The sequence below is a fragment of the Callorhinchus milii genome, unplaced genomic scaffold (genome assembly GCF_018977255.1).
Source record: "Callorhinchus milii isolate IMCB2004 unplaced genomic scaffold, IMCB_Cmil_1.0 Scaffold1, whole genome shotgun sequence".
NCBI lineage: Eukaryota > Metazoa > Chordata > Chondrichthyes > Chimaeriformes > Callorhinchidae > Callorhinchus > Callorhinchus milii.
This window is the reverse complement of record NW_024704742.1, coordinates 57,360,217-57,382,865: the sequence shown is the minus strand read 5'-3', so window position 1 is coordinate 57,382,865 and position 22,649 is coordinate 57,360,217. Positions and strand designations below refer to the sequence as shown.

The window sequence follows — 22,649 nt, the reverse complement described above, 5'->3', positions numbered from 1 at the left end:
TACACCCCTAAGATCTGAAACTTCTTACTTCTACCCTCCACCCTACCCCCTTCCCTATCAGTTTTCAAATCACACCTTAAAACTTTATTTTTCTACTTAATATATATTTTCTACTTACTATGTAATCATAGAGAACAACAGTCATTCATGAAGACCACTTTAGCCGTTTAACTACTGAGACGTTGCCAATAAAATTGGCCACAACACATATAGCTATTTCTCCAGCGTATCCCTGGAACACAACACAACATTGTGAGACCTCAGCTTCGAGACAGGTCTCGTGACTCTGTGTTATATACAGGGAATTGCTTGAAGTAAACCTGTTTGTGTTGCAGGTGATTTTGCCAGCAGACACACAGCAGCTAATCCCCTAGAGCCCTTTTTAAGAACGCAGTGTCAGGGTAATAATAATAATCTCTGTATTTGATGTAGTACCTTATCATGTTGAGATGTCTCAAAGTGCTTCACAGGATATACTATAAAGTGGATCGACTGTTATTTTGTCGGTAATATATGGCAGCCAGTTGTGCATATCAATATTCCACAAACAGCCATGAATCAGTGAATGACCAATTTTATTTGGGGGGATTGTTGGTCAGGTCACCGGGAGAAATTCCCATCTCTTTTCGAATGGTGCCATGGGTTCTTTAACATCGACCTGAACAAGCAGATGGGACCTCAGTTTAATGGCTCATCTGAAGGATCGCACATCCAAAATGCAACACCCCCCATCCCACAACACTGTATTGGAGTGACAGCTTAGGGTATGTGATTTCAAGTGCCAACGTGAGGCTTCAACCCACAACCTTCTGACTCAGAGGCGAGAGTTCTACCACTGCGCTAGGCTGACACATAAATGTAATGTAGTGACCAGAGAGTAGACATGCTACACAGATACAAAACCTAATACTCTTAATTATTGTCTAAATAACTGAAAAAAATGTCAATGTCCCTTTACGATAACCTTGTAAAACACTGTAGGAGACTGTAATTAGAAATCAAAGGCTTAATTCAGAACAGTTGTCTTTAGCTGATGGATCTAGTTCAGATACAATGGCGTTTGGTAACGATCCTAATGCACTGAAAAGAATCAATTTTTTTATTTCAACGTCTTCTGAATCTTAATGTTTCACAGCTGAGCTAGATCATAGAATCATAGAAATGCTAACACGGAAGCCGCCTATTGGTTCTATTGTGACAGTCTAGCACCAGCTCATCTACTCACACCAAATACTACAATGATATTTCTCTGCTCTTTCTCCACAACCTTTTCTACTGAATCTTTTTTCTTCAAATGCTCATCAAATTCCCTTTCAAATGTTGTAATTATCTGACAGATAAATAATGACAGTGCAAAACTGATGACTTGAATGGCCTGTGTCTGTGCTGTACCATTCTGTGATTATAAGATTAACAGCTAGCCTGATAGAAGCATAAAAATTTACAGCAAAGAATGCGGCCATTCGGCCCATTGTGTTTGTATAATGCAAACTACTGTAACTTAGTTACCCCAGTCTTAAATTTAGCGATCAATCACAGGCCAAAGTGTACTGTCTATGTATTTATAGATAAATGCAGCAGCCTATTTAAGCACAGCAATGTACCACAAACAGCTATGAAGCGAATAATCTTATTTCTGGGGGATTATAGGCCAGGCCACCGAAGAAACTCCCTTCTCTTTTCAAATAGGGTCAATATCTGTCTGAGTAGCCAGACGGGACCTCAATTTAACATCTCATCCAAAGCATAGCACCTCCAAAAATATGGATTTCTCTCTGGAGGCAGAAAGAAAAAGGTCTTATGTACATATCTCATTTTAGGCCCAATTACACACAAAAGCCAGCAATTGTTCTGCAGCAGCAGTAGCAAATAGTGATACCTAAACACTGCAAGTTCAGGATTTGTTTTTGTTCATTTAGGAAACATAAACCATTTATAATAATAGTCATCCTTACATTTGATATTATGTACATACCTTATATAGTTGAAATGTCTCAAAACCCTTCACAAGATTTTATTGCAAAGCATTGTGACTGTGTATTTCCAGACAACCAATTTACACACTGCAACAGCTGTGAGATGAACAATCAATTTTACTTGGGGGATTTTTTAAACCAGGAAACAGGAAGAAATTCCCTTCTCTTTTCGTATAGTGCCATTGGATCTTTAACATCCACCTGAACAGGTTTAACGTTCTCATCCAAAGGAAAGCACTTCCAACATCCCCACCACTGCAGTGCCAGCCTGCATTGTGAGTTCCAAGTCCTGATGTGTGGCTTGGGCCCCCGAATTTCTGACTCAAAGGGGAGAATGGTATCAACTGATCCAGTCTGACACACAGTGTATTAATACATGGTCCACTCATATCTCAAATCTCTTAGTTTAAATCTAACTCATATTTGAGGCATGAATCTCTCTCACTCTCGGTTGCTTAGAAGGTTTCTAAGGAAAATGAGCTTGTTGTAAAATGCATGTGTAATCATCCTGATTAAATAAATTAGTTTCAGAATGGTCCTAATCTGCATTGACTTCCTGCTGTATAGTTGCCAATATCATCTGAGCTCTCAGCTCCCTATTTAATTTTCTAACTTGCACAGACTTGTCATTCATCAATGACTTGCCATTGCGTAAATTACTAGGGTTCGGCCTCATTTGCTTTGGTTTGTGCAAGCAACAAAAATGCCACACCTACACAGTACCATGTTCACTAGCTACAAGCAAACTAAATTCAAGTCAATGAAAAATTTAAAAAGATTACATGTGTGTCTGTTGCTTCATTCATGTTTTATCAAGTACACAAATACATACTCCCAAGAAAGACTTATTGTTGTAATTTGGATAGCCCGTTAAAAATCTGAATGACCGATGAATTATTAATATTGTTATATTGTTCTAGATTATTTTTAATGTAAAAGCAGTTAGTGTTCCAAAGGTGAACACAGTACACCATCAGCCTCCTGCACCATGGTTGAACCCAGAACTACTCAACATTGTGTTAGGCAATCTGCCAACTGCAGTACTCCCGTTGAGAATATCAGTCATAGCCAGATTTCTAAAAAGAGCACCGGCTTATGTTAGGATACTCCAACTCTATACAAAAAGGAAAATCTACAGCCGATCAATCTACTACAGGTGTGACACTTGTTGAGTATGTTACTAGCAGAGGCAATAGCCCTGGGGAAATGCATCAGTTCACTTCTGCTACTCTCAAGGCCCAATATTTTTTGGTCAGCCGCGTGTCTGACACAAGCGAAACCAATCACCATGCTTAAGAGTTTGTTGTTAGCAGAGGCAATAGCTCTGGAGAAACGCGTAAGCTCACTTGTGCTATTCACAAGACCCAAGGGAAGGTTTCTAGTAATGAGCAGCTCCTGTACTTTATTGTTGGAAACATACAGCAGGTCAGTGAGCATCTGACAAAGTGTAGCATTACAAATGTGATTCCGCTTCTTGGCTGCTGTACATTTCCAAAATTAATACTTAAGAGGCCTGAAATTACTCAGGACCGTTGGATAAACATTTAAGAACATGCAGAAATCTGCAAATTTGGAAGTCGGTTTTCCACAGTTCTTAACACGTTAATGTGGAAAACTAGCTTAAGGCTAGGGTCATAAAGATTTGCGAGCAGCAGATTTCTAGCAACCATGGTCCTACAAAATACACAGTCACTACAGTGAACAGTAAACCACGTGAAGACTTTGAGACATCCTATCAACATGAAAGGTGCTTAATAAATGCAAGGATTATAATTTTATCCCTTGTACCACTATAAAGTTACTCAGCAGTATTTACAGTTCCAATGTTATAATAGAATAAAAGCAGTGTGGTTATCAATCTATCATAAAATTGATGCTATAAACTCTGCCAATGTAAAAGTAAAGGTATAAAAGCATCATAATGAACTTCTATTTTGGTCTATGATTCCATGCAGGTGCAAACAAAGCCAGCATAAAGCAGGTGTTGATTAGTTTCTGTACAATTCAGTCTGTGCAGTTTCTGTTTCATTGAAAGTAATACTTTCCGCTATTAGGCAGCTGCATCATTGCATGAATTTTGCAGTCCTGGTGCCAGTGTGCTGGCTCACCTGTAAGGCGGTACCCCCTCCCCCACTTCCCCTGCGAAACCACCAACCAAATGACCGACAAATACATAGTAAAAATCCCATGAGGCGGTTTGAGTCTTTTCAACTATGTGAAACTATGTGTTTCGCCCACAAATATACAGTCAATTAACTTCACAGTATATTCTGTGAAGCGCTTTGAGATGTCTAGAAGACCTGAAAAGCGCTATATCAAATGCAAGGATAATAGTAATAATAATAAAGCACTATCATATCAAATGCAAGGATTTTTATATTAATTTCTTGCAGAATATAAATATACTACATATGAACTATTCCATAGTGGAAACAAATTCTTCAAGTTTCCATTGAGGCTTTTAAATTTTAAACTAATGTTCTCTATTTTTGCTCTCAGTGACTCATCATAATCCCTGCATTTAATACAACATTTAATGTATCATGTCATCGAAACATCTGAAAGCACTGCACAGGATTTTACTGTAAAGTATTTATCGCTGTGCATAATGTAAACATACGCAGCAGCTAATTTCACACACAGTAGTATTGCACAAAGAGCTATGAAGTGAACGTCCAGTTTTATCTGGGGGATTGTTGGCCAGGACACCAGATGAAACTCGCTTCTCTTTAAAGTCCATCTGAACAGGCAGACGGTACCTCGACTTAACATACCCATACAAATACATTTTTCTTTATTGAATTTTTCTTAATTTATGGCGGTGCCATGGTTATCGGGTTCAGAAGCTACTGGAACGTTGGTGTGGATTTGCCTGGACTGGTGAGGGGAATTGGCGGGCCACGTCTTCCTGCTCCAAGAAGTCGATTGCAATCAACCGATTGGAAACCCCTGGTCTAGATTGTGAGTTTAAAGTCTCAACATGGGATTTGAACCCCACAACCTAATGACTCAGAGGCAAGCATGTTACTAACTGAGCCAGTCAGACACTTTGTTTACATCAATTATGCTGCTCACACATATATCTCATATGACCCCCATTTTTTAATTGCCATGTTACCCTTAATCTTATTTTCCTCCTTAATTAAATTGATTCAATTCTGTAAGCATTTCATCACAACCTAAGTTACAGAATCATGCTTGGAGCTATCTTCTGAATGCTCTGGGTCTATCTGGTTGTTTAATGTAGTATCACAAAACTGTATATGATAGAGACCCTAAAGTCCACACTAACGGAGACTGGCCCCATTATCAATATGGAGGCAATGCGGAGAATGGATCATCCAACAAAATATATATTGTTAGAACTCAAAGTATTAACCAAAAACACCCTATCAGCAGTTATGCCTCTGTTTACCCAGCAGTAAGTAGGAACCCAGTTGTTAGTTGCCTGGCGGATTGCTTTTCCGGGGACAATAATCCGGTAAATAAATAATAATTTTTGGTCACTCAATCCACGACTGTTTGTGGGATACTGACGTGAACAATTTGTTGCTGTGTTTCACCCACAAAATACAGTCAATCCACTTTACAGTATATTCTGTGAAGCACTTTGAGATGTGTTGAAAACATGATAAGACGCTATATCAAATGGAAGGATTATTATTATTATTATACTGTCACTACAGTACATATTGTGTCAGTCCTTTTCTTCTTTGAATCTTTTTTCTCTCTAACTTTCTACCTCTTGCTGTCATTGACTTTCTCTATATTTTCTGTGCCTCTAAATCTGTCCTTAACGTCAACCCTACACTGTGTCTGGACCAAATTAATAATAATAATCCTTGCATTTGATATAGCGCTTTTCATGTCAGGAGGACATCCCAAAGCGCTTCACAGAACACACTGTAAAGTGAATTGACTGTATATTTGTGGGCGAATGCGGCAGCCAATTGCGCACAGCAATGTCCCACAAACAGTCGTAGATTGAAAATGACCAAGTTAATTATTGTTTTTGGTTTTGGAGGGATTATTATTAGGCTCTGTGTGGAGTAAGGAAACTTGCCCAAGGTTTCGCCCTGCCTGGAATTGAACTCAGGTCTCTCACTTGCAAAGCGAGTGCTCTAACCACTGAGCTACAGGACTCCATTGATGAATAACCACATTTATTCTGAGCTGCTGAATCACAAGTCATGCTCTGCAGGAAAAATTATGTTCCCAGTAACGTCACACACAACCCCCCCCAAGCCCAAGCATCACATTTCCGCATTGGAGCCTGATGTGGATAATCAGACTGTGGATATGTGGTGCTCTATTGTAAAATATTCCAAGTGTGACCTCACTCGTGACCTACACAAAGTTAACTAACTTCTTTTGATCGATGGTCAGTTTGAGTAATGTTCTTGTCAAATAAATTAAAGGTCTTCCACAAATGTTCAGTAATCACACCCAAATCCTTCGCCTCTATATCTGTTAATGGACTGACCTTCATTGGGTAAATGTCTATCAATTCATTTTCCAATAAGCAACATCTTATAATTAAATCCAACTAGCATTACCATGCGCACATGCAATAATTAGTCCAGATCTTCTTGAATGCTATTTACCTTAAATCAGCCACCTGCTTAAATAGCTTGATATCACCAGCAAATACGATAGCATTACAAGAAGCATACGTCCTCCAAGCTATTTATAAATAGTGCAAACCGCAGAGGACCCAGAGCAGATCTCTATGGAATTCCATTCCTCACGAACATCCCAGTACAATTTTTCTATTCATCATAACCTGCGTCTAAATGCTCAGATAGTTTCAATCCAACTAACTTTTTTATGTAATATAAAAATCCTTGCATTCGATAAAGTGCCTTATCACATTGGAATGTCTCAAAGCCCTTCACAAGTATTTGCTGCCAATTGTAATGACATTTTTTGTAGGCAAAAGCAGCAGCCATTTGTGTCAGCAAACTCTTACAAACAGCCATGGAATTAATGACCAATTAATCTGGAAGATTGTTGGCTAGGACACTGAGAGAAACTTGTTTCTCTTTTCAAATAATGTCATGGGTTATTTTATGCCATATAAAAACAGACGGGACTTTGTTTTAATGTCTCATCTGAAAAGTGGCACTTCAGAATTGCAGCACTTCCTCAGTATTGAACTTCAACAATGTCAGCCCCTAAGCTATGAGCTCAAGTGCCACATGGAGCTCCAAACAACAGTACAACCTATTGACCCAGAGCAATTAATGAATTTACCATTAATTCCTATGAGGTTATCTACTTTCACTTTTTGTTACAACATTAAATAATGTGTGAGCCAATGTAATAGAGGTCTTTTGTACACAACAAACATAAATTCAGATCTACTTGCATTTGCCTGAGTTAAATAAAGAATTTTTTATCCATTGTTTGAGCACCATTGTTTTCAATCACAGCCTATCTTCAGGCAAGTGCAAAAATAGATCTCTAAACAGGAAGGGCAACAAAAGGTGAAGATTTTGTAAAAAAAACATAAATACAGTAAATATTTCTAGATTTTTTTCATAAAGCATGGATCTGAAATTCACCAATTTTAAAAGCAAACTAACTTGTATTATATATGCATTCTTAACACTTCATCATATTGCTAAAAACATACTCATTACCTACTGTTTCAGTATAATACACAATGTCAAATATATCTACAATGTAAGTGGATGTAAAATATATTCCAGTAAAATAAGAGTGAAGCATTTATTTTTAGTAAAGCACGGTATTCTCCTCCAAAGGTACTGTAAGTACAGTCTATTAACTCCTGCAAGGCCCTATTTTTAACAACTTTCGTTCCGATAGTCTTACAAACAAAAGTATTTCATAAATGTAGCGATGGATACTAAGCAAAGAAAAAGTAAAGACCTTGTTTAAAGGCAGTTTTATTCACATAAAAAAAATGATTTTCATGTTTCTGTCAATAATGGGAGAAAATCAGGATGGGGTGAATGATTAACATTAAAAAGGGTGAATTCAGTAAAAATCAAAACTAATTTAGGAACAACAACACAACAAATTACATTGGCATGACACCTTCACGATAAGAATACAATGAATGTGTATCTTGTCTTATAGTTCATGACCAAGTAAAAGTAGTAATAATAATATAACAATAATCCTTGCATTTGATATAGAGCTTTTCACATCTTCTAGATGTCTCAAAGCACTTCACAATCTGCCAATCGACTAACAATCGGGTTCCTATTTACTGCTAGGTAAACAGAGACCTGTGGACTAAGGAAACTTGCCCAACATTTCACCCTGCCAGGAAAAGAACCCAGGTCTCTCGCTTGCGAGACGAGTGCTCTAACCAGTAGCTACAGGACTCCACAAATGTACAACAAACACATTTTACTGTACTAACCACGGAATGCTTTGTAATAGGTTTGCTTTCAGTTTTGCTACTATCAGAAACAATTAATTGCCTTGAGTAGTGGATATCTTGGTTCTTATCAGTACAGAAAGCCAAGCTTCACAAATATAAACAAAAAGATACTTTCTTTCCAGAAAGGAAGTATGCAGTGATAGATAAATGTAATCTCTTGAGATTTACGGAAACAGTTGTAGGTATTAAAGGCTACTGACATAATGTACAACTAAAAGTCAATAAATAGTTTGGTGTATTGTTGCGAAAAGGTTATAAGAATTCTTTAAGACTATGAGAAATCGAATTGGCTTATGCTGAATTATTGGACAAATATGTTAGCTCAACAATAAATAAGATAAGATTTTAATAAGATTTAAAATAATAAAAGGAATTGGCAAGTTAGAATGATGAGTCTTTCCCCTTGGAAGAGAGATTGATTACAAAGGTCGTAGTCTTAAAATCAGAGACAAGGCAGTTAGAACGTAGATCAGAAAGCATTTCTATGGGTACAGAAATGTTGTGTAAAGGTGGAATGTGCTGCCCCAGACACCTGCAGAGAGGCAGAGTCACTTAAAATGAAAAATTAACAGATTCTTGGGTAGTTGAGGCATTAAGAAATGGTGGAATATTAGAATTAAAAGAACTGCTAAGATCTAGTGAACTGGTTGAATAGGCTCGAATGGCAGAATGGCCTTCCAGATCTTATATTGCTATTTGCTCATTTGCTGTGGGATGAAATCCAGGTAGGTGGGGAGTGGGGGGGTGGGGTCGAGGGTAGAAATACGGCTGATCCATTCTGAACATTTTATGGCACTAGGATTTTGACTGACTCCAGTAATGCTGGAAAGTTTGTTATGAATCAACTTCTAAAATTTCAACAAGATTGTTTGATCCATTACAATAATATTGTGCAATAGCATGTCAACAATGTACTCTCGATACATCTCCTTCAAAACAGACACATTTTTTTTCACAAATTGGAAACAATTTTCAGTGATGTCTTAAATGTTTGTAAAATAACGTTGTCGTATAATGCTTCAGTCTACATGTAGGCAAACTCTGAACAAAGCAACATTTTACCCTGGATATCTGCACAAATAATTCATCCACATCCTCATCTATGGAGTCAGAACATAAGTAAGCTTCATGTTCTCACAGGAGGAAGTGGTCTCGACTCAGCAGTGAGATGCAGACAAATTTCAAGGATGTAGGAATTGTGACATAAAGTGGTACACTTTCATAATGTATTCTGTGTTTGGCACAAACTATCCACAAAGGCCAGGCTTAAAGAGATGGGATGTTAAACACAAATGCTCAACAGTGTTGCAATAGTCATTAAATACCATTTAAGAAGAACGATACAATGATAAGCGTTCAAAGCCTTTTATATAGTCTGATGACAAGAAGCGCTTTTTCTTACTGTTACAAAACAAAGACATTGCCAGGGTCCACTGGCTCCCTATCACCAAACTGATTGATTTCAGGATCCTCACACTCATCTTCAAATCCCTTCATGCCCTGGATCCTCCCTACCTCTCTGACCTGCTTACTCCCTAACTCACTAACTGTTGCCTCCGCTCGATTGGCTCCGGCCTTCTGCTTGTACCTCGCGCCTTCCGTTCCACCATCCGCAGGTGTGCTTTCAGACACTGCCTCCTGAAACTTTGGAACACTCCCTCAATCCCGCCACCTTGCCCCCTCCTTTCCCATCTTCACATTGCGCCTGAAGACATTCCACTTCGAACGTGCTTACAGTCACCTTCCCCCGGCTTGGTGTAGTGCTCCACCACTCTCAAGGCTCTGGGATGCTACCCTGCATGAGGCGCGCTATATAAATGCCAGTTTTTGTTGCCCTATGGAACCCTTACAGCTTTTAAATTGCTAAAACAGAGGAGCTTTATAATGTGGGATCACCTGACATTCTTTAATCTGAAAAAAATGGAGATAGCTGACAAAGAATTAAGATTTCATGTAAAAATTCTAAATTTACAGGGAGAACAGATGTCAGCGAGTGTCATTTTTATCATGGTTAAAAATAGTCAAAGACAATAAAAATCAACAGATCCACATTCATAAATTGGATGAGAAAAGAGAAAACATCATCCAGATTCAATGGGCATAAAAGTTGGTAAACTGACAACAACCTTATCAACTTTCACCTCGATAAGCACCATTTTCTCCATAAAGACCAATAAAGAAGTGGAATTTTTTTAGTGAATCACGAAAACAATACAATGTACTGTATTCAGCTTGTTTGCATAAGGTGTGATTGCAAGTCTGTAATAAAGCGGTACAAAATAATGTGGAATATAAGTTAGGCCAAACATTCCAGTTCACTGAGCTATTAAGGATTTAATAGTTAAGTAACACTGTCAACATGCTTGAGGCTGTAAGCAAACATGGCCTTAATTGTTAGTCGATTGTTGAATTGCTTTTCCATGGATAATAATCCTTAAAAAAAGGCAATAGTTTGGTCACTCAATCCATGACTGTTTGTGGGACACTACTGTGCGCAATTGGCTGCTGCGTTTCGCCCACGAGTATACAGTAAATTCACTTTACAGTATATTCTACGAAGCGCTTTGAGACGTCTAGAAGACATGAAAAGCACTATATCAAATTCAAGGATTATTACATTATTATTATGGGTAAAAATATAGGAAGACTTGAAGTAAAACTGACTGACTGATGGGCTTTTGCATTAAATTCAAATGGGATTCAACTACGAGGACAGGTGAGAGCACAACTGACGTCATAACTGGGGAGGGTAGTCTTTCTATCAGATTGGGAAAAGGAGGAGATGGCAATCCGGGTGCCTCCATTAGAAAAAGGAGGGAGACAGAGCAAGACCAAAGGTGTACAGGGAACGAGCTGAGAATCTAGAGTGGTTAATTCCAGAGGTTGAGCTAACACTGTAACTCAATGGGCAATATGACCTGCTCTCCTCTTAAATGGCCTACAAATACTATTAGCCTATACGCACGCACAACTGTAATAGCTATAAATTCATCATTTTGTGTGTGGGAAGAGATAAATGAGATCTGTGGATTGTTCAACAGGAAATTAAATAAGGACTTGCATTTAAAAAATACAGCAAACTCTACATAAAAATATGATATACAACACAAAATAAATTAAAGGAGCAGCCAGCGATTCAAATGGACAATACTGGCTTCCTAACAAGGTCACAGATCTGAATCTACAGACTTAAATTAGTTATTTAATGTACTAAATTTAGTTGGCTACATTCTGTTGATTATTGACCAGACCACCAGATTAAAGCAAGTTCTACTGGGGAGTTGTTGCTCAAATATTAAGATTAAAAGATAACTGATAAAAGATTACAGCTTATGAATTGCAAATTTTATGACCTGTATCCCTGGATTGCAACATAAAGATTTTAATATCTCGCTTGCTTAAAAACTGTGTTTGTAGCTTTTATGCAAGTGCACTGGATTTTACAGTAAATTTTGCATTGTGCCTGCATTTAGTCATTGGATGCATGTTTCCAAGAGGCCCTAGAAGGGAAGATGTAGATTAGCAAATGAAACGCATATTTTTTGAACAGTCTGGATCATATAAACACTGACATTATTGAAATCTAGAACAAAATTAGATAAGCATACTGAGGGCTGAACAAAAAAATGATGTACGTTTAATAAGGAATAAACTGTAATACTTCCTGAGAAAAATGGAAGTGATAAATCGTGAAAGCAGAATTTAAGATTGTGAAACCAAAAGTAACTTATAACTAGTAACCAGCAAAAATGCAAAAGGGGTGGAAGTAGTACTGTGACTGTCCTGGATTTTCAACAATGCAATTTGCTATCTTCCTTTCACAAATGTATTGGATTACTTCGGAAATAATATTCATTCATTTATAAGAAGACCTACATTTTCAAATCTAGATTGTTTCAAAATTTTAATATCACCACAGGTGTTTCCCGGGATCCTGATCAACAATCCCCCAAGTAACACTAAGCATTCACTTCATGGTTGTTTGAGGGACATTGCTGTGCACAAATTGGCAGGCACCTTCGCCTCAAAAGACACAGTCACCACACTTTACAGTGAGTCTTTGAGACAACCTCCTGATGTGAATATGCTATATCAAATGCAAGGATTATTTAATACATTTATGGCACCAAGGCAGAAATCATTTCACATCAAAAAATTTAAAAGAAAACCACCTTCAAAATTAAGGCTGCATTTACGAATTTGGCAAATTCTGTGGACTCTGAAATGCTATATTAATAAGTAAATCTAATCCTAGGTGGAATTTTACCCCTTCTAAGTTTAAATGAGTTTGCAATGTGATCACTGTTGCAGATCATAAACGATCATGCCAATTGTCATCCTAATGCTTATTATGGAAAATATTCCTGGAGAAGTATTTGGGGATGATGCTAAATACACAGAAGGTGAATGGTCACTAAAACAAACTGGGGTCTATTTTAACAATATTGCCTGAAGTTTAGGTTCATAAACACCCATTTTTATACCCAGGATTTGCAGTCTAGATGGTTGGCATATAGCAGTGCGGTCCAACCTTTGGGCTGCGAGGGCTGGATTCCCTATTTGAGAAAGGTCCATGGCCCGCGTAAGCAATATTTTGTGTTTCGCTTCCAGAAAAATAACAACATTTACACAGCAGTTTTTTCATGTTGGAAGGGCATCTTGACATTGTCGGCTGGGCAACTGAGCTGGGGGTGGAAGCCGAGAGAGGTGAGATGGGGAGGGGAAAAGGTGAACGAAAGCGTAGTCATAAAGTTAGGTCTTGACGAGACTTAAAAGAGTGGAGGGAGTGAACAAGTCGGAGGGACTCCAGGAATCAAACTCCAGTTGGTGGAGCGGATAGGGGTGGGGGACATGGAGCAAGGCAGTGTTTGCTCTGCAAAGGGAATGGCCAGGTTGGGAGGTCGCAGCAGTAGGGTAGGGAGGGAGATGAAATGAAGGACGTAGAGGAATTTTTCACTAAATAAAGAGGGAGCATTTCGTGGGGAAACTGCACGGCACTCAGTGTTCGACCGCGGTTCCCCCCACCCTGGTGGCCGAGGGAGGCTTCGATCGTCTGTCCTGACAGTGAACCACAAAACACTGCCCTCACTTCTCCTTTCCCTCTCTTCTTTCTCACTCTACTTCTTTCTCTCTCTCCACCACCCTTTCTCAATCTATCCCTCTCTCTCTCTGTTTCTTTCTCCCCCCTCTCCCTCACATACTCTCTCTCCACCTCTCACACTCTGGAGTCCTGTAGCTCAGTGTTTAGAGCACTCGCTTTGCAAGTGAGAGACCTGAGTTCAATTCCAGGCAGGGCGAAACCTTGGGCAAGTTTCCTTACTCCACACGCCTAATAATAATCCCTCCAAAAACCAAAAACAATAATTAAATTGGTCATTTTCAATCTACGACTGTTTGTGGGACATTGCTGTGCGCAATTGGCTGCCGCATTCGCCCACAAATATACAGTCAATTCACTTTACAGTGTGTTCTGTGAAGCGCTTTGGGACGTCCTCCCGACGTGAAAAGCGCTATATCAAATGCAAGGATTATTATTATTATTATTACTCTTCCCCCTCTCACACTTTCCCCCTCTCAGCTATCTTTTGCTTAGTGTGATCATTCCCAGTTTCTGCAGCCTCTTCTCATAACTCAGGTCCTTTTTCAAGCTAGTGGTCATTTTCAATCCACCACTGTTTGAGGGACACTGCTGTGTAGAATTGGCTGCTGCGTTTCACCCACAAATATACGGTCAATTCACTTTACAGTCTATTCTGTGAAGTGCTTTGAGAGGTCGAGAAGCCATGAAAAGCACTATCTCAAATGCAAGGATTATTATTATTATTAATCTGATTGCTTTGCTACACTGTTTTCAATAATGAGATGTCCTACTGTAATGCAGTAATTAGAAATGTACTCTATGTCAAAAGTTTAAAAGTTTAATACCAATGCAACCTGCATCCCAAGATCCTACTTAAGCCCCCTGAGACTCTTTCCAGCACGAAAGGCACTATACAAATGCAATTTTTTGTTGTACTTTCTTCATTGTTGTTGTAGACAATGCTGTTGGTTTCAGCAAGCTATTTATTGGTGTTCTTAAATCTGTCTCAAATGTCATGTCCTAAGCAAATGGGATCTCCCTAGAGTTGAGCTGGCTCCAACATGATGTGCTTAGCAATGTCAGAATGGAGTTAATCCTTTATGGCCGTGCTAAATTCAGTTCCTGAACCAGATGGGTACACAGTTTAATACTCTAGAATTACACCCCATGGAAGGGCACTAGATAAATGCAAGCGAGAGACCTAGGTTTGATTCCCGGCAGGGCGAAACGTTGGGCAAGGATTATTATTTTAAGTTGTTGTTGTACACCAAAGCACTGCTGATGACAGACCAGCAGCCTGCTTTGTCAGCAGAACATGGAGGGGCAGAATGGTCACAGAAGTTTAGGATTCTTCCCATTCAACTCCTGTTAACTCAGTAAACCAAAGCCCTAATGGTCAACGATGACAAGAAGCAGTGCTCTCAATGGCAAGCTATGCAGTTTTACCTGGTTGGACTCCAGCAGTACCTCAACACACACTCTGGACTCCCCAAGCCTTGGCACTCGCCAACCTGCAACTTATATTCTCCAGAATTAGGTAAGCAGCTGCATTCATCCAGAGAGAAAATCCACATTCATTCCAGATACAGTAAGATTTCCATGTGTGGTTGGTATAGATACATGGAACTTTGCTTGGATACTCTTAAGCACGGTGAAGTGTTTCTGCAGGTTGTAGACACCTGTCTGAACAAAAAGAATGTCATGTCCTGTGACTAATATCATTTAATTTATTTTTGCATTGTTTATTCTGCTTCCCTAATGTCATCCCTCTATATTTATCTACATTAAATAACATTTGGCCATTTGATAGTATAATTTCCTGACCTAACCAGATCCTCAGTATTTGGTCATTCTGTTCCTTATAATTTGCAACTCCTTCAATTTGGAGTCATCTGCAAACTACAATACCTTGGTTTCTTTCTCCACTTCCAAATAAATTCTGTCCAATGTAAAAAGCATCTTGGCTGAAACTGAATCCCTGAGGCACCTCACTTGTTACTGTACAGTGCTTCCTTCCATGTCAATACAGTTCCATTTAAAACTTCCTGTGAATCAAGCCAATTTCCAAACCACTTCAGACACTGAGGGATTTCTGTGCATATCAGATCCCTGACGGATAAAAATAATACGCCAAGATACAAAATGCTGCCATTTTAATTTCAAAATTGTAAGTAACATCTTTATTAAAAGCCGATCGCACTTTCTGAAATAAACTCCATCAGGGTTTGCATTTTTCTTGAGCCCCCAATGTTAATTACTGCAATCAAACGGATGCTTCATGCAAAACAGTAATGTGCAAGCAGGTCATGAGGCCTTAAATACGGTATCAAATTAAGACATGTTGTTACAGAGAGCACATGCAGCAGAATTATGTTTTTATGTGGAAAAATAAGATCAACACGTGAAAAGGGAAAGGGGGGGGAGGGCAGAGCTTTCTGTTTGTTAAAACAGTGTGAAGATACACAGTGTGTCTAATCCGGGATGAACTAAGATAAATTGCATTTATCGGCAGTAATATAAATAGATGAGCATCTCCCCAGCTCAGGGACCTCTCATGTGGCTCAGGCTGTTGCAAACGTTTGCTACATTACAGTCGGGGATTATGTAACCGCGCTCTGCTTCGCAGGGCTACTGTACACCACCGACTCGCCCTGTGATTGGCCAGCTGAGCTGTCAGTCATCCGGCCGCCGAAACCCGGATTGGTGGCTGGAGCTGCCAATCGTGGGTGACCCCCGGTTGGCGGCGCCTGATTGGCTGCCGGGCCTGTCAATCACACCCGCCTGCCCGCCCGCCCTCTCGGACAGTGCAGCACTCACAAGGCGGAAGTGAGCCCCGGGGGGAGGGGGCGGGAACAGTGCTGCACAACCACTGCCCCGAACATCAACCGTACAGTCATCGCAAAGCCTGGGACAGACTACCGGGGGCCGGCACTGGGCACCGGGCACCGGGCACTGGGCACTGGGCACTGGCCACTGGGCACCGGGCACTGGGCACTGGGCAGCGAGCGCTGCTGTCAGCGTGTCCGGGGCATGTGACACTTTAGTGCAGAAATCAAGCGGCTGCCAATGTAAAACAGTCCCTGAGGCCACACAGCGAAACTATCCCAAACAACACCAGTCCACAGCTCTGGGGGTCCTCTCAGTGGGTCACACCTCTGCATTCACAGCGTGAAGGACGCCCCGTGTGTGTGTGTGTGTGTGTGAGTGTGTGAGTGGTTTGTTTATAAGTGTGGACCAGGAGGAAGAAACCGAAAGTGTGATGGAGCTCCTCCATATTTTAATCCCAAATGCAGTAAAAGGTCAACCTCAGCCCTTCACTTCTGGCACTCGCGGATCCCGAAAGCAGAGCCGGTGGTGATGCGTTTGGACATCAAGCACTGCCCCCGGTGCAAATGTCACTTTGCAAACAACGACCACGACCCTCGGGAAGTGCATTATTTGCAGTTGTTACGACCAGGAAAGCGCAGGTATCAGTGTCAAACCCACCCTCTGGATCCATTCCCCCCCCTCCTCCCCTCCCAAATAAATGCGTGCGCTAAAACGAAACTAAAACTGCAATTCTACCCGCAAAAGTTGCAAACTTTCCTCCGCTTCTCTGGAAGCGGCTCAAGAAATGGTAACGAAATCCCGACATGTCCAATACCTTACATGTTTTTTTCTTATTTTTTTTTGCAAAAGAAAAAAACAACTTACTTCCTGTTTCAATGCATTGGCATCGCTCAGAAACCCCCCACACACACACACACAAAAAAAAACCTGGTAGTTACCTCGAGATCAGTCACTTCCAAAGATAAAACGACCCCCGTTTTCAGTGAGAGCGCTGACAGCCCGACAGTCGGGTTGGAAATCCTCCGGAGGCAAAGCAGGTCCCGCACTGCCAACTGCGGAATTAGATCGAAAGTAAAAGAAGCTGCAAAATCCCCCGATTTGTTTTCGTGTTTGTTCCTAAGAATTTGCAACTCTCTCTCCGGGGCGGTCTCTGCCGGAGACTGCGGAAGTCCTCCACTGACTTCCATTGGTCCGACGATCAGTCACATCCCTTCTCGGAAATTCATTTTCAGTTTTCACTTCCCCGTACGTCAGGGCTCAGGCACTGCTCCTCCACTGGCAACTGGGGCAGGGCTCAGGCGCTGCTCCTCCACTGGTAACTGGGGCAGTGCTCAGGCGCTGCTCCTCCACTGGCAACTGGGGCAGAGCTCAGGCACTGCTCCTCCACTGGCAACTGGGGCAGAGCTCAGGCACTGATCCTCCACTGGCAACTGGGGCAGAGCTCAGGCACTGCTCCTCCACTGGCAACTGGTTCAGGGCTCAGAGACTACTCCTTCACTGGCAACTGGGGCAGAGCTCAGGCGCTGCTCCTCCACTGGCAACTGGTTCAGGGCTCAGAGACTACTCCTTCACTGGCAACTGGGGCAGAGCTCAGGCGCTGCTCCTCCACTGGCAACTGGGGCAGAGCTCAGGCACTGCCCCTCCACTGGCAACTGGGGCAGAGCTCAGGCACTGCTCCTCCACTGGCAACTGGTTCAGGGCTCAGAGACTACTCCTTCACTGGCAACTGGGGCAGAGCTCAGGCGCTGCTCCTCCACTGGCAACTGGGGCAGAGCTCAGGCACTGCTCCTCCACTGGCAACTGGGGCAGAGCTCAGGCACTGCTCCTCCACTGGCAACTGGTTCAGGGCTCAGAGACTACTCCTTCACTGGCAACTGGGGCAGAGCTCAGGCGCTGCTCCTCCACTGGCAACTGGGGCAGAGCTCAGGCACTGCTCCTCCACTGGCAACTGGGGCAGAGCTCAGGCACTGCTCCTCCACTGGCAACTGGTTCAGAGCTCAGAGACTACTCCTTCACTGGAAACTGGGACAGGGCTCAGACACTGCTCCTCCACTGGCAACTGGTTCAGGGCTCAGACACTTCTCCCCCAATGGCAACTGGGACAGGGCTTAGACACTGCTCCTCCACTGCCAACTGGGTCAGGGCTCAGAGACTGCTCCTTCACTGGCAACTCGGTCACGGCTCAGGCACTGCTCCTGTACTGGCAACTGGGTCAGGGCTCAGGCACTGCTCCTCCACAGGCAACTGGGGCAGGGCTCAGGCACTGCTCCTCAACTGGTAACTGGGGCAGGGCTCAGGCGCTGCTCCTCCACAGGCAACTGGGTCAGGGCTCAGGCACTGCTCCTCAACTGGTAACTGGGGCAGTGCTCTGTCGCTGCTCCTCCACTTGCAACTGGGTCAGGGCTCAGGTGCTGCTCCTCCACTGGCAACTGGGGCATGGCTCAGACACTGCTCCTCCACTGGCAACTAGGGCAGGGAGCAGACACTGCTCCTCCATTGGCAACGGGCAGGGCTCAGGCACTGCTCCTCCACTGGCAACAGGGGCAGGGCTCAGACACTGCTCCTGCACTGGCAACTGGGTCTGGGCTCAGACACTACTCCTCCACTGGCAACTGGGTAGGCCTCAGAGACTACTCCTCGACTGGCAACTGGGACAGAGCTCAGACACTGCTCCTCCACTGGCAACTGGTTCAGGGCTCAGACACTTCTCCCCCAATGGCAACTGGGTCAGGGCTCAGCCACCGTTCAGCCACTGGCAACTGAGGCAGGGCTCAGGCACTGCTCCTCAACTGGTAACTGGGGCAGTGCTCAGGCGCTGCTCCTCCACTTGCAACTGGGTCAGGGCTCAGGTGCTGCTCCTCCACTGGCAACTGGGTCAGGGCTCAGACACTGCTCCTCCACTGGCAACTGGGTCTGGGCTCAGACACTACTCCTCCACTGGCAACTGGGTAGGCCTCAGAGACTACTCCTTCACTGGCAACTGGGACAGGGCTCAGACACTGCTCCTCGACTGGCAACTGGGACAGAGCTCAGACACTGCTCCTCCACTGGCAACTGGGGCAGGGCTCAGGCACTGTTCCGCCACTGGCAACTGGGTCAGGGCTCAGGCACTGCTCCTCAACTGGTAACTGGGGCAGTGCTCAGGCGCTGCTCCTCCACTTTCAACTGGGTCAGGGCTCAGGTGCTGCTCCTCCACTGGTAACTGGGGCATGGCTCAGACACTGCTCCTCCACTGGCAACTAGGGCAGGGCTCAGGCACTGTTCAGCCACTGGCAACTGGGGCAGGGCTCAGGCACTGCTACTCCACTGGCAACTGGGGCAGGGAGCAGACACTGCTCCTCCATTGGCAACGGGCAGGGCTCAGGCACTGCTCCTCCACTGGCAACAGGGGCAGGGCTCAGACACTGCTCCTCCACTGGCAACTGGGTCTGGGCTCAGACACTACTCCTCCACTGGCAACTGGGTAGGCCTCAGAGACTACTCCTCCACTGGCAACTGGGACAGGGCTCAGATACTGCTCCTCGACTGGCAACTGGGACAGAGCTCAGACACTGCTCCTCCACTGGCAACTGGTTCAGGGCTCAGACACTTCTCCCCCAATGGCAACTGGGTCAGGGCTCAGCCACCGTTCAGCCACTGGCAACTGAGGCAGGGCTCAGGCACTGCTCCTCAACTGGTAACTGGGGCAGTGCTCAGGCGCTGCTCCTCCACTGGCAACTGGGTCAGGGCTCAGACACTGCTCCTCCACTGGCAACTGGGTCTGGGCTCAGACACTACTCCTCCACTGGCAACTGGGTAGGCCTCAGAGACTACTCCTTCACTGGCAACTGGGACAGGGCTCAGACACTGCTCCTCGACTGGCAACTGGGACAGAGCTCAGACACTGCTCCTCCACTGGCAACTGGGGCAGGGCTCAGGCACTGTTCCGCCACTGGCAACTGGGTCAGGGCTCAGGCACTTCTCCTCCACTGGCAACTGGGTCATGGCTCAGGCACTGCTGCTCCACTGGCAACTGGGTCAGGGCTCAGGCACTACTCCTCCACTGGCAACTGGATCTGGCCTCAGACCCTGATCCACCACTGGCAACTGAGGCAGGACTCAGACACTGCTCCTCCACAGGCAGCTGGGGCAGGACTCAGACTCTGCTCCTCCACTAGCAACTGGGACAGGGCTCAGACACTGCTCCTCCACTGGCAACTGGGGCAGGGCTCAGGTGCTGCTCCTCCATTGGCAACTGGGGCAGGGCTCAGACACTGCTCCTCCACTGGCAATTGGGTCTGGTCTCAGACACTACTCCTCCACTGGCAACAGGACATGGCTCAGAGACTGCTGCTCCACTGGCAACTGGGACAGGTCTCAGGCGCTGCTCCTGCTCTTGCAACTGGGGCAGGGCTCAGGCGCTGCTCGTCCATTGGCAACTGCGTCTGGGCTCAGACACTACGCCTCCACTGGCAACTGGGTTGGGCTCAGAGACTGCTCCTTCACTGGCAAATGGGACAGGGCTCAGACACTGCTCCTCAACTGGCAACTGGGACAGAGCTCAGACACTGCTCCTCCACCGGCAACTGGTTCAGGGCTCAGACACTTCTCCCCCAATGGCAACTGTGTCAGGGCTCAGGCACTGCTCCTGTACTGGCAACTGGGTCAGGGCTCAGGCACTGTTCCGCCACTGGCAACTGGGTCATGGCTCAGGCACTGCTGCTCCACTGGCAACTGGGTCAGGGCTCAGGCACTACTCCTCCACTGGCAACTGGATCTGGCCTCAGACACTGCTCCTCCACAGGCAGCTGGGGCAGGACTCAGACTCTGCTCCTCCACTAGCAACTGGGACAGGGCTCAGACACTGCTCCTGCACTGGCAACTGGGTCTGGGCTCAGACACTACTCCTCCACTGGCAACTGGGTAGGCCTCAGAGACTACTCCTCCACTGGCAACTGGGACAGGGCTCAGATACTGCTCCTCGACTGGCAACTGGGACAGAGCTCAGGCGCTGCTCCTCTACTGGCAACTGGGGCAGGGCTCAGGCGCTGCTCCTCCACTGGCAACTGGGACAGGGCTCAGACACTGCTCCTCCATTGGCAACAGGGGCAGAGCTCAGGCAATGCTCCTCCACTGGCAACTGGGCAGTGATCAGACACTGCTCCTCCACTGGCAACTGGGACTGGGCTCAGACACTGCTCCTCGACTGGCAACTGGGACCGAGCTCAGACACTGCTCCTCCACTGGCAACTGGTTCAGGGCACAGACTCTTCTCCCCCAATGGCAACTGGGGCAGTGCTTAGACACTGCTCCTCCATTGGCAACTGGGTCAGGGCTCAGAGACTGCTCCTTCACTGGTAACTCGGTCACGGCTCAGGCACTGCTCCTGCACTGGCAACTGGGTCAGGGCTCAGGCACTGCTCTTCCACTGGCAACTGGGTCAGAGCTCAGGCACTGCTCCTCCACTGGCAACTGAGGCAGGGCTTAGACACTACTCCTCCACTGGCAACTGTGTCAGGGCTCAGGCACTGCTCCTCCACTGGCAACTGGGGCAGGGCTCAGGCACTGTTCCGCCACTGGCAACTGGGTCAGGGCTCAGGCATTTCTCCTCCACTGGCAACTGGACAGGGCTCAGGCACTGCTCCTCCATTGGCAACAGGGGCAGAGCTCAGGCACTGCTCCTCCACTGGCAATGGGCAGGGCTCAGACACTCCTCCTCCACTGGCAACTGGGTCTGGGCTCAGACACTGCTCCTCGACTGGCAACAGGGACAGAGCTCAGACACTGCTCCTCCACTGTCAACTGGTTCAGGGCTCAGACACTTCTCCCCCAATGGCAACTGGGGCAGCGCTTAGACACTGCTCCTCCATTGGCAACTGGGTCAGGGCTCAGACACTGCTCCTTCACTGGCAACACGGTCACGGTTCAGGCACTGCTCCTGCACTGGCAACTGGGTCAGGACTCAGGCACGCTCCACCACAGGCAACTGGGTCAGGCCTCAGGCACTGCTCCTCAAATGGCAACTGGGTCAGGGCTCAGGCACGTTCTCCACTGGCAACTGGGTCAGGGCTCAGGCACTGCTCTCAACTGGCAACTGGTGCAGCGCTCAGGTACTGCTACTCCACTGGCAACTGGGACAGGGATCAGACACTGCTCCTCCACTGGCAACTGGGGCAGGGCTCAGACACTCCTCCTCCACTGGCAACTGGGTCAGGCTCAGGCACTGCTCCTCATCTGGCAACTGGGTCAGGGCATCAGGCACTGCTCCTCCACTGGCAACTGCGGCAGGGCTCGGACACTGCTCCTTCACTGGCAACTGCAACAGGGATCAGAATCTGCTCCTCCACTGGCAACTGGGTCAGGGCTCTGGCGC

The 22,649-nt window shown here is 45.0% G+C and overlaps 1 protein-coding gene across 3 annotated transcripts in view; it reads right to left on the bottom strand.

Moving 5' to 3' along the window:
- Positions 1–17,431, bottom strand: part of LOC103187404 (interferon regulatory factor 2) — a 38,960-nt gene extending 21,529 nt beyond the window's left edge. For all 3 annotated transcript variants that reach the window (XM_007906885.2, XM_007906886.2, XM_007906887.1), the window contains exon 1: positions 17,236–17,431. The gene's annotated coding sequence lies outside the window, so the exon portion shown is untranslated. The remainder of the gene's footprint in view (positions 1–17,235) is intronic.
- Positions 17,432–22,649: the final 5,218 nt, after the last annotated feature.